Here is a 16,136-nt window from a genome sequence, read left to right as displayed (position 1 = left end):
CTTCAGCTGGTTAATAAATCAGATATGAATCAACAAATGTACTCTTTGATGCAAATGATGTTACACGGCGTAATCTCCTGCAGGTTGTGAGGTTTCTCTGGAGGCCATCAAAGTTTTCCATGGACAATAAATAGGCATGCTCTCATAGAGTGCATTGTACAAACACTGTCACAGTTAAGGAGCTGAGATCTTAGTGAGGCCACCCATGTTGCGTTGGTGATACTGTGTGGCACTTTGGATGGAATCATCCTCAAGATGGTGAATGTTTTCCAGATATTTCAAAGTCCTATGGAAATATTTCAGGTGACAACCAGGTTAATCAGATGCGCATGTGTTCCTCTCTGTCTGTTTCATGTCTCTGGTTTATGGTGTATGGAAAGGAAAATGTTGGGGGGGGGGGGGGGTTCTGTCTCTCTCGTTCTTCCTTGTGTGTGAGACAGAAAGGTTATCACAAAATGCATTGAAGACAGACTCTTAAACATGAGGCCAGCATATGTTGCCGTCCTACACTTGGACTGCTTTGTGTGAAACTCGACTCGCTAGTATGCACAGCAGCCACGTCACTGTCTTCTAACGCTATTCACTTTGTATGCTTCAGGAACAAACATCATTTCTTGTAGGCATCCCAACACCCATCTTCGTCATCAAGTGCACATAGTTGGTAAGTGTTGGAGGCAAGGAATGAAGGGTAGGCCTATTACTAAAAAAATCCAAGTCCTTGTAGTCCTGGGAGTCCTAAAACCTCTACAGTAAAATGGTACCTTCTGTCAGTGCAGGAAGGCAAGTGAATGTACTTGTGGGGGTCAGCATATGGGGTCAAAACTCAATTTAGCTTTTAGCTGCTAAATCTGGTGGAAAATCAGGGCGATGTATGCAGTTATGACTCAAGCAAAGCACTCTTTGACAGCCCCACTCTCCATCGCTCGAGGCAATGTTGCACTATGAGCATTTGGTGTGAAAGAAGAGTAAAAGGCGATGGTAGGCTTCAAATAAAGTGTCAGATCGTCAAACAGTGTTTGAAATCACCACCCACCACACCTTTCCAACGTCAGAGTTGCGGGGCTGCTTGGTCGATTTTGGAAATTTTCCGAACCTTCCAGTTTCAGTTTGCAGGGTTTTCACTCATTCGAGCTCTCTTTTTTGTTGTACTTCACACAAATACTTACCTCACTTTTCCTTTTGCCATTAATTAATGCCAGGAGGCATGGAAGTCCTTTCGCCCAACCAGCAATGGTGATCATTGAGAACACTAATAAAGACTTTCACCTTCAGCCTTAAGAGATCTTGAGAAAAACACTGACCTCTCTCAAGCTTCTGTGGAACTTTCACTGACTGCACAGAAAGCTCTGGAGGAAAGACATTTGTGTCTATCAAAACATATGGCATATTAACGATAACAATGCGTTGGTGATAGGGTTAGCATTTGACCAAATAGTCACCTAAAATATCTGAACTCCTTTCCACTCCACATGCTTCCTCTGCACTAATGAGCACCTTATTTCCCTCTGAGCATTTATATTCCTTAACATAAAACACACCTCTTTGTTTTAGCTGTATCGTCGTTGCAGGCCTCCTCTACACTTTTTTTTCTGTCTCAGTATCTGCTGCCAGCTGGCTGGGAACCTAAGCTGTGCTCTGTGTATCGGTAAATATTCCATACACCTCTTTGGCCACACTTTTCCAGACAGTATAGCTAGTGACTTCACAGCGCTAATCACATATCGTTTGAAGCTCCGATGATCTCACTTTGTAGCCAACAACAAATAACATGCACTTTTATTACTTGCTGTACATTTTTGTATTTTCCCCCCCTAATCCTTTCAAGTTTGTCCTCAGCAGCATTATATGTGCTACGAGCCATCTCTTGCTCCTTCCCTATGCCACATTTCCCTCTCTTTTTCTATCTAATCCCAGACGACAGGGAGTTAGACTCTCATTCCAAAAAGTTGGATTTGTAAATAGCTTGAAACATCTATGGGAGCAAGAAAACAGCTCAGAACAGAGAAAGGAAGGGAGAAAAATACCATATTGTTCAATATTTAGGCCCAGAAATCCAAGTCCCATACAAGAGGTTATGGAAGACTGTAAAGAACATCTTAGTCCAAAGAAAACCTTGGAGACATTCTACAACAAAAAACACATTTTGTTTGTTCAATGTTACTTTGAAGAAATAATCAAAGGTAATTTGATCACTTGCGGTCCCATGAAGAGATTAATCACTGACATTAACAATAATGACCAAGAAGTGAATGCTTCCGATGTGGGAAAAAACTCTGAGGACATGGTAACCCATCGTAACATCTCAGCACTCTTTTTAATGTGGGTGACATGTCCTGCCTGCTGCTCCAGGAGACGCCAACAAGGCACCATGGTCTGATTAGGGAGCTGCTGGCAAACAATGCCCAGGCCCGGTGCCATCTGCAGCTGCTTCCTCTTCACAAAGGCCCTCACTGAAGTGGATTGTACTTATTTATTCCTCTTTTATTAGGCTGACATGAAAGACGGAGCTGTTTATGTGTGTTTATTATGACTTGGATTTGCAATGGGAACCTTAAGGAAGGCTCCCTCGGAGAGTCAAAGAGCCGGTTTGCGTTTGATGCTGGACCCGAGTAGTCTTGAATGCTGGGATCAGCTGGTTACTCTGGGTAATCCCGTCATGACATGACCTCAGCTTGTCCTCGGTAGTCTTGCATAGTCAGACACGTATCTCCACAACGCTGTGTCAGTACTAAAAAAAAAAAAGGTCTGGCAGCACATATTATCATTCTTTTATAGGGGATTAAAACACTCTGGCCTATTGGTATTTATTTAAACCAGTCAGTCTTGAGCAGCAAGCACAGGCTGTGACAGTGCCAATGCAAAATAGATAGTGGAAGGGGAGGAGAATGCCACGTGAGTTATGTGGTCAATGGACAGACCTATATCAGCACTCTACATCCCGTGAGTCAAATCATCTCCTCAGTAACATGTGTTCCTTTTCCCCTCCTCGGCAGATTTGGAAACATAACGAAGGCCAAAGGCAAGGTGGCACACTGAGTTCACTCAACCTGAAAGTGACGACACCCCTGCCATCGTTGCACCAGGTGCCTCCGAAAACTCTCTCTGAAAACTTGGCCATATCCCATTTGCAGCCCTGTGGGAAATGGCAAAGCCTCACGTCTGCAGCCGATTAGGGAGAGAGATTAAGGCCTGCCAGGAGAGACCGGGCCATGGTGGAGGTGTGGGTACTGGTGGAGATGGAATGAATAAAAGACGAGTTCAAACCAAATCAGGCCTGCTGGGCTTATCCACCATCAACTCCGGAGTGGTTGGAGCTTCCTGATAAAGATGCAAGGAGTCACATTGAGAAGACGGAAGGGGGAAAAAAATAAAAAAGTTGAACCATTAAGTTTACATAGGCTTCACCCCCCCTCCGCCGATTGCTCGCATGCTATCCAAACTCTGCCTCCTTTTTCTTCTTCTTATACCTTCATCTCATCTCTCACCCGACGTGATGGCCGCTTTGATTCGAGAGTCATGCTGGTGCTTTAAGCTCTTAACCAGCCAAAGGAGACTTGTCTGTCCTCATTGTAAATACAGTATACGATATTTCTCTGCATATATTCATTACCTGATGAGAGAAAGCGGTCTGATCCATTTATTCATTAGACACACTACTGACAGTGTCTTATCGTTTTCCATAACATCTTCATCTGGAACCTTTTTCATCTGGTTTATAAAGGAAATGTTCTTAAAATGTATGATTTATTATGTAAAATCTAGAGTTTATTCTACTAATGTTACTGGATAACACTTACCACCAGTGGGTACAATGAGCATTTAGGGTAGGAAAGCCTTCTAGTTGATTTTTTGCACAGGGTGCACATAAACACACGTATATTGTTAATAAATGGATTCGACTAACTTCACTCATTAGCTTCAGTTTTTTGGTTGACGCCGTGCTAATCAGTGCTCCAGCTGTAAGTTAAATTGAGATGAAAACCTGCACATTTTTGTCCCCTCGATGCCACACGTTTACCTCAAATATTATCAGACTTCTAAAACAAATCACTGATATCCATGATGTTATTATTTGAAGGTTATGTGGTCAAAGTGGGATGTACCAATCAAACAATCTTCATCAGTGTTCAGCCTTTCCCATCCAAGTAATTTCAGGTTTGTAACAGGAAGCTATAGCGGGCTTGAAAAAGTAATTGTTTCACTCTATTGCTGAATTGGATGCTTGTGGCTTTGTCCCCTTTCTTTGCCTCATACTGAAAATATCCCAGCTTTCACTGAAATACAATATGCTGACAGATAAAGATGTAATATGTCGATGTATTAAAAGATTTCACTGGATGGGTATAGCTTGGTAATGCTTTTTCTTAATATTGGATTGAAACACCATCCATTTTAAGCTGTGATAATGTGGTTTTAAAATATCCCCAAATCTCTACTATCTCCCAGTAATTCCAATTCCCCTCTCCACTTACAGTCAGTCTCGTCTGGAATCAGGAGCAGCTCCACCATCTAGTGGTTACACCTGAAACACATCAGCCTTTCTCCAGAACGCACCCACATCATTCACAAAGCAACAGTCTCCCAACAAAAAATAAAATAAAATAGTGCTCGTGTTGCTTCCATTGTAACACAAATAACTCCAAGCCAATCATTTGAAGTTCATCCATACCGCGCTAATGATGCTAATAAGGCTAATGACAAAAGAGGATCCTCTGTTCTCCTTTCATGTCAGCCACGGAACAAGAACAACATCTCCCTTCCTTAGGACAGTATTGAATGGATTTCGGCTTCAGAGGGTAGCTCATCCAGCTTTGAAAATCGAGTTGGGTTTTTTTTTTTTTTCTCATCATGATAGGGGAGGCGACTGGAGCAAGTGAGAGAAAGCGGGAAAAGGATTGTTTGGAGTCAGAAACACATTTCAAAGGCTTCCCCAAAAACAGCCTGCGAAATCTGAGATGAAACCAGCTAATAAAGCGCCACACGGCAATAAATAATGCAACAAGAGGAAACAACATGAAAGATCTTTTCATCTCCGTATAGAGAGGAAAAGGGAAAGGAAGCAATGGGAATGTGTGTGCATGTTGGGGTTCTGTTGTCAATACAATAGTTTGTTGGACTTTCCTTTGAAACTCTGGAACATTCGGTTAAGAGGAGAGATTTATTTCTGGTTTACGGTCTCAATTAATGTCACGAAAATATGTGAAAGGGAAAAACATGTTTTCATAAAGCCGCTGACATGAGGAACATCATGACATTTGACACTTAGCTGTCTTCAGCATGCGCCGAGGCACAAACCCATCGTCACGCAGTTTTTCTTGTGGTCTCATTTTCTCTTTATATGTTGCATTTCATTTGTTTAGTTTTTCATTTCATATTCTCTTCCATCAATCCATGTGGCTATAGCACTATAGTCCCCCTCAATGTAGCACTAAAGTATGCTTCTACCCCCCTCTGAAGCCCGTCTCCCTCCTTTAGTTGTGAAGTAAAGCCAACACTTATGACTCAGTACAATCAAGAGGCCAAAAAAATCCCCTTGCACTCACCCAAAAATAGTTCTGTCCACCAGCTGACAGCCAAGGACAGAGATCAAACCGACCACAAGCAGGGGGGTCGGAATAAGAGCAACAAAAAGGGTTTCCTCTCCTAATCTCTGTTAAATTAGAGTAGACGTGCGTGATGGCGTGGGCTTTCCTGGACAGGATAAAGGGGCTTGAGCAGTGACTGGAAGTGGACTGTGTGGTTATGGTGTTATTAATAAAGGGCAGCGTTGAGCGTAGGACAAGCGCTTAAGCTGCATGTGAGACTAGTGTGTATGCGTGTGTGTGTTGGTGGATGAAAGTGGGACAGAGTGAGACAAAAAGCAGCCGTACAGCTGTATAACACTGACATCTTGTGGTCAGAGGTGTGAACTGAGCTATTCAATTTCATTTGGATGATTAAAGGCTGTTGACTCCTGTCACATTTCCATTTTCCCCAGAGGACTGTTCTAATAAGACAACTAATGAATGCTACAAACGATTCACAGCACAACATGAATAGAAAAGACATTTTCAACTAACTTATTGTAATATCATTGGGCAGCTTGCTCTGAAAATTAAAACAACTATGCACAATCAGTCATGATCCTCTATCGTACACTGCATTATGACATCAATACATATGTGCTATAAGCAGTCTATTAGAAGTCAGTTGAGATAGAATAAGCAGATTGTATGAGGACCATTCATACAACTGTGGACACGGTGCATTGTCAGCATACGGGTGCTTAAAATTAATTGATAAATTATATATTTTTTACTTTTTATTTACTTTTTTTAATTACTACTTTGAATGTAATGTATATTGGGGGAAGTGATGTTGCTGTCGCCTCTATGTTCCCATCATGCACAGTGCTCACAAGACAGATGAGAGCTTCCAGGAACCAAAGAGCACATCTGTAGATGTAGGTTTAGTTAGTTAAGTTAGTTTGTTGAGTATTTGATAAAACACTGCTCTATGTTACCATGTCAACAGAATCCAAACAAAAATAATAAATTGACACCATGAACCGCCAGTAGGAGGCGACAGAGGCCGATTAAAATATTGTCTATCTATCTATCTATCTATCTATCTATCTATCTATCTATCTATCTATCTATCTATCTATCTATCTATCTATCTATCTATCTATCTGTCTGTCTATCTATACGTTTAAAAATGCGTGTGGGCTGCCCATTTATTACAGTTCCTAGGAAATAAAAGACAGGCGCACTGAAAGTAGTTTGCTGTGACATCATGTTTTCTCCCTTATGCAATTTCTCAAGCGAAATACGAGCACGCGCATGACAGATCCGGTCGCCACAGAGCGCGAGAGACGCAGGTGTGCTAACAACACCAGTACAGTAAAAACTAGCGGTGGGTGTGTTGGTTCGCGAGGGCGCCCAATCACTATTAAAACTTTATGCATGTGTGTGCGCGCGCATGTGTGTGTGTGCGCGCGCGAAGGAGAGAGAGAGAGAGAGAGAGAGAGAGAGAGAGAGAGAGAGAGAGAGAGAGAGAGAGAGAGAGACAGAGAGAGAGAGAGAGAGAGAGAGAGAGAGAGATTACTGTAGTTTAAGCCGCGTGCGCCTCGCCCCTCCGCATCTCTCGCGCTCACCTGCATTGGGACTTTGTGAGACGCACCTAAAGAGAGATCCCCCTCGTGCCCCTCTCGTGATGCCCACGCGCCAGGTGACATGGATTAAATGACTTCTCGTTTTCTGGGGAAGGTGCGGCTTCTTTTGCGGCGCTTTTCGGACTTCTTGCACGTCCAGGACGGTCGGACGGCTCGCCCTGCGCTCAGGAGGGGGATTAGAGAGGAGACACCGTCTACTCGGTAAGGTCTTTACACTTAACCGATTGTTACAGAGCCAACTAGACTGTATAACAAGCAGACACAGACTGCCCCAAATAGATCGCTCTCTATGGAAATGCTGTTTGTTGTCCCTTTATTGCGTCGCTGCAAGCTAGCAAAGCAAATGATGCTGCTTTGCCTCGACAAAAGCCAGACATGTTACTAATGAGAAAATGAGAAAAAGCTAATAATAATAATAATAATAATAATAATAATAATAATAATAATAATAATAATAATAATAATAATAAAATGATAATAGTGATGCTCAAAAGTGTTTGTTTTTTATCCCACAAGCTAACCGATATCCAGTTTATAGTTGAACAAACAAAATGTAAACAAGCTTGACAGCTTTCCAATCCATGCCCTAAATGAGAAAAGTCCTCTCTCAACGTTTATCGTTAAAGCCTCGCTAATTGGCTACCCATAATGCACACCGTCAGTGAACATCACACCCACATCCTCAGGTGAAAGTTACCACCCACTCACCGCTTTACCTGTTTAAATCCACCTATGATGATGAAGGAGGGGTGCACACTGGGGGCGGGTTGATGAGGGGGGGGGGGGGGGGGGGGGGGGGTCATTCCCTGGCTCCCTTAAATGACTCAGTCATTTCCCATATTATTCAACGGCTGCTAAAGAATTGATGACAAGACTAACAGTGCATCGTCTTTGTGAAATCAAAATGTGTTTTACTAACGCATCACTGCCACCAGAGAACTTGCACACAAACATCCATCGTGTGCAGACACACTCAAAGACACACTACTACTACATGCATTTCACAGTATGTTGCTCCAGATATTTTTTGCTGCATCATGCCTCAGCCTCCTGAAACACTGTGCCGACGCTGCTGTGACATCTTAATGATGAGTGGCACAGCCTACTTTACGTGGCTTGACTCCCATCTGCATGTTCAGCGTCTGTGCACACGTCCCGCAGGATGTGCACGGCGCACATCCACGTATCTGTGTGCCGACGAAGAGACGCGAACACAAAGCAAGCCTTGACATTTAGTGCAGAATTGGATCGGGAAGAAGAATATGAGGTCGGCTTCGTTCTCAAGTGTTTACTAATTTATGATGTTATTTTTAGGCTCAGCTACATTTTTGATGATTCGCATTTGTCAAGTTTAATACTGAGCGGAAACTCTGGGTGTGTCTGCTGTCAACCTCTTTGTACGTAACTGCGTGCACACATACAGCGCACACACACACACACACACACACACACACCTGGCTGGACACATTCAGACATACAGATGCTGTGTGGCTCCCTTGGCACTGCATTATTTATAGTGATAGTAACGTTAATTGGTATAGCGCTTCTCAAAACCAGCGTTAACAAGAGCGTGTGACATGAAACTGTGCACCGTTAGCGTTAGCTCACCTGATGTGACCAGGTGAGCCCTCAGCTCTCCCGCTTCACCCTCAGAGCCTCAGAGCTTTGCACCCGTTGGTAAAAGAAGAAGCGCGGTCACACTTCTTTGTCTCCAAAGCAAACAAAGCGACGTAACATCAAAACTCCAAGTTACACGTGAATCCCTTTTAAAACGCGCGTGACGGCCCGGGGGCCTCTGCTGGGCTTGTGTGTGTTGTCGTCTTGCAGTGTTGCTCCATCAGAAGCTCCCCGTCAGGTCTCTAACTGATTCGGTAACATTACTTCGACTTTGGATTTTACCTCCATAAACACTGATACGTTTTGGGATGATATTGGGAATTCCAGGCTACAGTGTCTAGAGCTGAAGGAACGTGCACTCATTATAGTGATTTACTGGCTGACAGGCAGACTTCAACACTTCAGTACTGATTTTAACCACATTTTGTGGAATCTTGAAGAAATTCAGAATTTGATATATTTTTTTAAGCATGCAGCGTTCTTCCCTTCTTTTCTTCATTCTTGGACACCGACCATTAAACATACAATTTTGAATTGTCTGTCTGAGGGACCCCTTCTTGTCCTAGACCACGTTTTCTCTTTTGCCCTTCTTTCCCTACAGACATAAAATAGTGTTCATGTCACTTCTCTGAACAAGTGTGAGCCAAAAGACAATTTTAATTTCTGCTAATGGCAAGATGGCAGGCTGTAGTACAGTTATTAAAACAAAACAAGTACAGGTCCGCTAAGTATCTGTAAACGCATCGACCATTCGTTAGCTTTGTGCGGTAATTAAATACAAAAAAAATGTCTGCAACTCTAAACAATGCTGGTAATATTGCGTCTGAAGAACAGACTTAAAACGCTTCCAACAGTGGACTCTGAGCGGCACAACACACGTCCAGCGGACATAAGGATTGGACTCTGTTCTCGACAGGCTTGGTTTCATCAGCTACTGTGACTTGGCAACGTACCCAAATGGCTCTTGGGAACTATATTTCAAATTGCCAGTTATATGTGGCTGAAAAACGAGTCAATATGTAAAAATATCGCCCTCATTGATGATCTTAAGTTAGCAGGCCCAATCTAGTGTGCCGCATGCAAGTGGATTAATTAATTAGCCAGCAACTAAAAGGTGAAGCCGGCGACTGTGTATCTGTGACTCACTAAGAAGCTCTCGATGCCAGTCTCTCTCTCTGTCTATGTCTCTGTCAGTCTCTCTCTCTCTCTCTCTCTCTCTCTCTCTCTCTCTCTCTCTCTCTCTCTCTCTCTCTCTCTCTGTCTATGTCTCTGTCAGTCTCTCTCTCTCTCTCTCTCTCTCTGTCTCTGTCTATCTCCCCCTCTCTCTCTCTCTCTCTCTCTGTCTCTGTCTCTCTCTCTCTCTCTCTCTCTCTCTCTCTCTCTCTCTCTCTCTCTCTCTCTGTCTCTGTCTCTGTCTCTGTCTATCTCCCCCTCTCTGTCTCTGTCTCTCTCTCTCTCTCTCTCTCTCTCTCTCTCTCTCTCTCTCTCTCTCTCTCTCTCTCTCTCTCCCTCTTTCTCTCTTAATTAGGTGAATTAGGTGGATGTCTCACTCACAGGACTTTCATGATCTAAAGCTATCCAATCACAAAGACAATGTGATTTGAATAAATAATAACAGTGGTTGTAGCATTTGCTATCCATGGGTAAATACAATAGCACCAGTTACCTCATATCCTATTCCCATATTTGCCATAAACACCCATTTATATAAGTGACTGAGCGGAGATCAAAGATAAATGTGTTCTCTGAACCAAAGCCAAACGTCTGCTCCCTGAGACTAAACGCCGGACGTTATAAATGGCAAAGAAATATAGATGGACTAATGAGAGAAATGAGGCGTATCATCTAAACCTTCCCTCTGTCTGGGGCTCAATATGTAAACCAGATTCTTGAGGAGTCTCTCGAAACGTCCTGACTGTGAAGTGAATTAACTTCACTGTAGACAACGTGTACCGTTACTCACCTGTCGGCATGTGTCAGCCACTGTCTGTGTCAATTACATGAAAAAGGTCATTAGGTCACAGGGATTGTGTGTGTTTGTGTGTGTGTGTGTGTGTATCTGACTGCCAGGTGAGCTGCTAAGTGGATTGTGTCCTTCGTGAACATATAAATCTTTTGGGGCCAGAGGAGAACAGATGCGAGAAAACCATGAATGAATGATATGTGACGTAACGGATTTTTGAATCAAAAAATAAAACCGAAGCATAAAGCGATACATTCAGTACAAGGGAGACGAACATGTTTTTCCCAGCCACTGATGGACTCATACTGTATATTTAAACATTTAATAAGTCAGCTTCCCCAGCCTCCAACTGCCACACCGGCACTGTGCGGGAGAATTATGAGCGATGTAATGAAAGCTGCAAGCCCTTATGCTGGTACAGGGAATGTTGCTGAAGGTTGTGCTGCAGACCAACTCTCCAAGATCTCCATTCAATCTGCCCCCGTCCAAATCCCTCATCTCACTCTGTCTGAAGAATTATTCCGCTGCTGAAAAAACAGCATCATGGAGCACTCGGAGAGGCTGGTCCTGCAACACAGCCAGCCACCTATGAGTCACAGCGGTTTGCCTGCAGAGCAAACAGGTCTACAGAGGATGCCATCGCTCACAGCGTACTGACCCATCTTCACCAGCAGGGGAGCTACGTGAGGAGGCTTTTCATGGCTTTAGCTCTGCCTTTAACGCAGTCATCCCAGGCAGACAGGTTACTACACTTACTGAGCGAGGACTTTGCCAACCCACCTGCTACTGGAAGAACTTTCTGACCAGCTGCCCCCACACTGTTCCATGAGGCCCCTCCCTCTCCTCCACCCCCCCAAAGTGTTCCACCGACACCATCCTAAAGTTTATGGATAACACAACTGTGGTCCGCTTCCTGAGGATCCTCGGAAACATGCAGGAGAAGCTGCTGGTGTCCTTCTACAACTGCTTCATCAAGGACCAGGAGACCTTGAGAAAATCATCAGCCGCTTACTGCCCTTTCCGTAGGACTTGGCCCACGTAATAAAAAAAGAAGACCAGTCTTGACCAGGCGAAGATGGCAAGGCGACATGACAATAGTGTGGTCAGTTTACAGACGATGCATTAGCCCTGGGCTCTGTTGACACAATTATAAAGCATTTATCTGGAGCATCTTTAAAGCACCTTCACAGCCTATATACTGATAACAACAGTTACATGTCAGTCATTACTCTATGTGCTAAATAAGCAGACTGATTCCCATACTACCATTCTACACACAATATAATGGATAGGGAAGTGTAGTGGTGAGTACTATATAATGATACAGGGGTTACATTTCATTATATTGTGACACTGTAAGCAATGTATTGTGATTTTGTGAGAGAGTGAACATGATGACACCCAGCAAGACATTTCGCTAGGAGGTATTTCTTTGTGTTGTGGCTGCACTGAATAGTTTAAAGCTTAATTAACAGTGTTGACAATCCAATTCTAGATCAACGTTTCAATGCTTTTTTCATCTCTGTTCATTCTGTTAAATCTATACTTCTGCAGGCTACACTAATATTATAAGAGTTCTACGATTCCAGTGTGGATGCGTAGTCTCCGAGGTGGATGCAATAATTTCTAACATTCACAGCATTTTTCCTCTCATAAAGTGTTGTGCTTCGTTCTATATTTGTTGGCATGCAGCCTTTCAAAAAGAACAATGTTCACTGTGCTTGTCCTGCTTGTTGGCACACACTTGTATATACTGGGCGGTCTAACAGCAAACCAACCATAAATTACATTTAAGTAACCACAAGGACATCAAACCATTTTTTTTTTTTTGCATGACAAAACATAATAAACACATTCAAAGCTTTGTTCGAAAACCCTGATAGGAGCTTTGAAATATATGTTTTAGTTATGACAGTTATTGATGAGGGTGAAAGGGCAGAGGATTAATGAAGGCAGTTTTAATATCAGACGCATTTAGTTCAAAAGTTTGTGTTTATGTTTTCTTCACGTAAGTGAATGGAGAGTAAAATGTTCTTATGCATGTTTTAAGCAGAGTTTGTGAATGAGGCCCGTCGTCTGCCAGCATGTTAGTGACAAATCCTCGATTTGATTATTGCGTTAAACCCTACATGACCTCTTTAATTGGGTTAAAACACTGAGGATTGATTCTGAATAGTAATTGACACCCAGGTGGAACACATTCTTCAAGGTTCGTCACAACCTCAACTTCTTGCTCCATTTTGGTATCGCTCATATTTCCCCTTCTCATATTTCCTCTCTGCTACCTCATGAGTTTTCTCTCAGCCCCCTTTCTCTCTGTCTTTCCCCTCATTCTCTGTCTTCCTCTTGTGTGTCCGCATGCCTGTTAGTTGTTCCTGGTAGAGTGAAGCGGCTGCATTATCTAGATACATTATTGATGCACGTAGCACTCTGACTAAGGCACACACACACACACACACACACACACCGAACACACACACACACACACACACACACACACACAAAACCAACTCCAAGCACTCGCTCACATAATAAAAACATACATACACTCATAAAATCAAACACATCGTTGCACATAGGCATATACATACAGTACACGATCACAGAGAGCATGGCCCTCAATTTGTTGTCTAATGTAAGCGGGTACAAGAGAGCGGCAGCATGCTGTTACTTTATGGCCGAGAGAGCACAGCTGATTCTGTCCCACTCTGTTTTAAGAAACGAAGAAGCAGTCACTCTGCACGGGACTGCATTCAGTCATATTAACACTCCATTGGCAACCGCTGAGTCTGACACCCTGTAGGACTTTCTGAGGAGTGAAAGACACAGAGGAGCTGCAGGAAACCGTCAATCTTTAAATATGAACAAAGAGATAACAAAAAAAAGGGAGATTCAGAGAATCAGGCATAGACAACAGGAAGGAGGGAGAGGAGGGAGAATTATGAAAGAGAAAAGTAACCGAGGGGTGAGGTTTTGAGTGGCGTCGGAGGGAGGGAAGGGGGACAGGAGAGTTCCCAGAATCTCTTTTCCCAGGGCTTTGTAAGGGTCTCATTAAATATGTATGGTGTTTGGAGCAGAGCAGGGGCAAGTGGGACTCCGCAAACAGCCCAGGCAGCCAGGCAGGCCCATCCTGCTGCGATGGAGCCCTGCTGTCTTTTCCCCTCGTCCGTCTCTCCGTCTTCTCTCACTGTATTCACTTGACTCTCTCGTCCCTCCATCACTTCCCCTTTTTTGACCTTTTCTCTCTCCCATCATCTGTATCTGATGCATATCTTTTTTTTTTCATTTTCCCTCTTCCTCTTCCGAGCATCCTCTTCCTCATCTCATTTCCCTCTCTTTGCTCCCTCACCAGGGTGAGAAAATGTCGATATACGCTTGATATTATGTTTTGTGATACTATATACATTCTCAAAGACACTATCACTTTTTCATTAATAGTTTACAGGCAAAGATGTGTGGCCAAAAGTGTCTGGATGTCAAATGCAAACGCATTTCTATCTGATTGCATTAAAATAAGTTTTACTCATATATGCGTATGGCAGGGTGTTCTTTATACTATGTATGCTAGTTCATAAATAGTACTATAGTTAATTAATACTGACACTCCTGCATGTATCTGTTTGTCTGTCTGTGTGCCATCGTTCAGTCCAACTATTTATGTGAAAGGATTGTGACTGTGTTTCCGACTACGAGAATCTGTCGTAGCCCACAGCGTACCCTAACGCTTGATTGTGACGCTGTGTTTACTCCCAGGAGATGAAGACGCGTCACGCTGGTCCTCCTCAGCAGAACGATGGATGGAGAGAAGGCAGCGCAGGACTGTAACTGGCACCTTCATGGAGCCCTGATACACAGGGCAGAGAGCAGGTGTGTGTGTGTGTGTCACTCTGAATCTGTAAATTTTGTGCACGTGTACACAAAAAAGGAAGATGACAAGGATTAAAGGATTAAGAGAGGGAAGCGAGTGTGACCACAGACAGAAAGTGTCTGTGTTATAGTTTTAGTCAGTCTGATAACCTAAACAGACCGGTGAGGTTGAAGTGAAGCTCAGTCTAATCTGGCTCAGCGGGTGTGACGCACAAACTCACACACTCGGTAATCCCATTTGCCTGCTCGGTGTGTTGGTGCATCTCCGCATTCAGAGCATTATGTAAAAGTTGGGAGTAAGTAATGCATGTTCCAGCATATGGTCCACTCAACCATGACCTCACACAAAATATGTTCACTTACTACTTGTGTACTCAGAATTGAATTCAGGTAGTATGATGAGGGAAGTCATGGGGGGTCTGGATGGATGTATGGTTGTATAAAACACGAGACAAGACTAAGAGATTTGTGAGGCTAATAAAATACTTGATGGGTTTGTTTGGTTAAACATGCATACCAGTTAATCTCATCCTTTTCAGTATTGCACCAAATCTACAATCTTATAATCAGAATATAATGTCAAGACATAAACCCATAAAGTAGAAAATTGCAGATCTTTGCCAGGTGTGTCTGCAACGACCACTACTGTGATGTTTGATTGAATGAACACGACCCACAACTGGCTAATATAGATAATACATCTAGACTGAAGTGTATCAGATGCGTTTTTCCAATCGCATGTCTCATACAAGAGCTTTGTTCTCATTTTAATATATGCAGATGACTGCACCCACTCTGTGCAGATGCACGTCTCAGTCAATGGCAGTATAAACACAGGCTAGTGAACGCATTATTCTACGACGGCGTATTAGGGCCACTGTAGGAAAAAAAAAAAAAAAAAACAGAGCCGAGAGGAAGCAGGCGCAATATTCTGAGAAAAAACATTTAAAACTAGCAAATATGCGACTTTATAAAGTCGCAAATTTACTAGTTTTATAGTCGCAAATTTGCTACTTTATTACAATGCTAACAACCAGCATTTATGCTCGCTAAAATCCCATGAATGTCGCAGTTATTTTTCTAATTAATACATCACAACGTGTGAAAAGTCTTTGCTAAGATCCTTACGGTGATGGCTGCTGATGGTTATTGTTGGGCCAAATTGTCGTCTTATGGTTGTTTATTAATTGGCAGTTGGGGTTAATAACTTGTTGTTAGCAATGGCTAACTATTTTAAAACTAGCACATTTGCATAGCAGCTGTAAGCACCATATGAGGGCAGTGCAGAGAGGGGGCTGTGAACTAGCAAGTGGGCCACGCTCACATTCACCAACATGCACTAAAAGCATGCGCAGTCTGTCAACAGAACAGAGAAGCTCGGATAACAACACACACAGAGGGAGAGAGAATTGTTCCACTTACATAGGTAATAATAGTTTGTGCTGTGATATTGATGCTCTGCATGTTCTATCTTGCTCCTTTAAAATAAGTGACCTGACTGATAGAATGAATGTTTCTCCCTCAGATTTCTAATAT

At 43.0% G+C, this 16,136-nt stretch overlaps 2 protein-coding genes across 2 annotated transcripts in view; both read left to right on the top strand.

Annotated features, from left to right (window-relative positions):
• Nucleotides 1–16,136, top strand: part of cUnh17orf67 (chromosome Un C17orf67 homolog) — a 335,966-nt gene that overhangs the window by 315,692 nt on the left and 4,138 nt on the right. The window lies entirely within an intron of this gene.
• frmpd1a (FERM and PDZ domain containing 1a) overlaps nucleotides 7,103–16,136 on the top strand; it is a 30,403-nt gene continuing 21,369 nt past the window's right edge. The window contains exons 1-2 of the mRNA XM_084006404.1: nucleotides 7,103–7,354; nucleotides 14,487–14,600. The gene's annotated coding sequence lies outside the window, so the exon portion shown is untranslated. The remainder of the gene's footprint in view (nucleotides 7,355–14,486; nucleotides 14,601–16,136) is intronic.

Source organism: Eutrigla gurnardus (genome assembly GCF_963514095.1).
Source record: "Eutrigla gurnardus genome assembly, chromosome: 3".
Lineage (NCBI taxonomy): Eukaryota > Metazoa > Chordata > Actinopteri > Perciformes > Triglidae > Eutrigla > Eutrigla gurnardus.
Note: the sequence above shows the minus strand (reverse complement) of the source record. Positions and strands in the feature narration are given on the sequence as shown.